The following is a 1,210-nucleotide window of genomic DNA, read 5'->3' on the forward strand; positions in this document are numbered from 1 at the left end:
CAAAGAAATTGACCATTTTAGGTTTTTGTTTTTATTGTAAGGCAGTATGCTATTGTACAAACTCTTCTGCAGCTTTCTTTTCCCTACCCCACCTCTCCACCTAAGGGTACATATGTTTCTCTTTATTTTTTCCCAGTTGTTTCATGGTGTGCCTCAATCCTGTTCACAGCTGTTGACAACATAGGTGAAACAAGTAGGAAATATCTTGCGGTTACCAGTGACTATGGGTTTATGTCGATCCCTCACATAGTTACCTCATCACCTGCCACATTTTAGCTGTATGGTGAAATTATTAATGGACCTACAGAGCAAGCTCATTAGCAGGCCTCCCTGGAGAGAGGTATAGAGATCACAGACCGGATTCTTTGAACTTTTCCAAGAAGTTTTAATCATTCTCAATACCTTGTGTGCTAATCCTAATATTTTTCAGTTTGTTACAAAGCTATTTGATTCAGCCTGCCAAACACCGAAGGACATCATTCAAAAACTCTGGGCCTGGAGTTGTGGACCCCCTCTGGCTTTCTCCCATTTTCCCTGCCTTACACTGCAGTGGTTTTCCAGGGTGATGTGATCCTTAAGCCCTGCACAACGTGGAACCCCACTGCTTTCATTCCAAGCACCACATTCACACCACCCCCATTTCACCTGGGTCATTGCTGCTCTTCCTCCTCAGGTCAGTACCCCCATCCCCCAGCCAGAGGGCTCAAGGACCATGTACTTAACTAATGCATCTGATTTCTTTTATTGGTGCACACACTAAGTCAGAAAAAGTCCTTCCAGTTCATTTTGTGAATGAGTATCTCGCTCAGATAAGCACGTAGAACTTTTTAATAAGCCTGGGTTCACTCCTTTTAATAAGCGACCATTTTATCTTATTTATTTTATATTTTGAGACAGAGTTGTTCTCTTGCCCAGGCTGACCAAGAACTTGCAATCATCCTGCCCCAGTGTACTGACCTAGGATGGCAGCCATGTATCATTAAGTCCCAAAAGGATATTCAAACACACCTCTCTAGAAACATACAAAACATTGTTTCATCAAGCATCTGAGACTGAGGCAGGAGGATTGCCTTGAGTCTGACGACAGCCTGGGATACACAGTACATTCAAGGCCAGCCTGAACTAGGCAGTGAGAAACTGCCTTAAAATATGGAAAAGACTAGAAATTTCGTGCTTGGTACAACATTTATTTAGATCGTGTGAGGAATAA

The sequence above is a fragment of the Octodon degus genome, unplaced genomic scaffold (genome assembly GCF_000260255.1).
Source record: "Octodon degus isolate 3935 unplaced genomic scaffold, OctDeg1.0 scaffold00110, whole genome shotgun sequence".
Taxonomy (NCBI): domain Eukaryota; kingdom Metazoa; phylum Chordata; class Mammalia; order Rodentia; family Octodontidae; genus Octodon; species Octodon degus.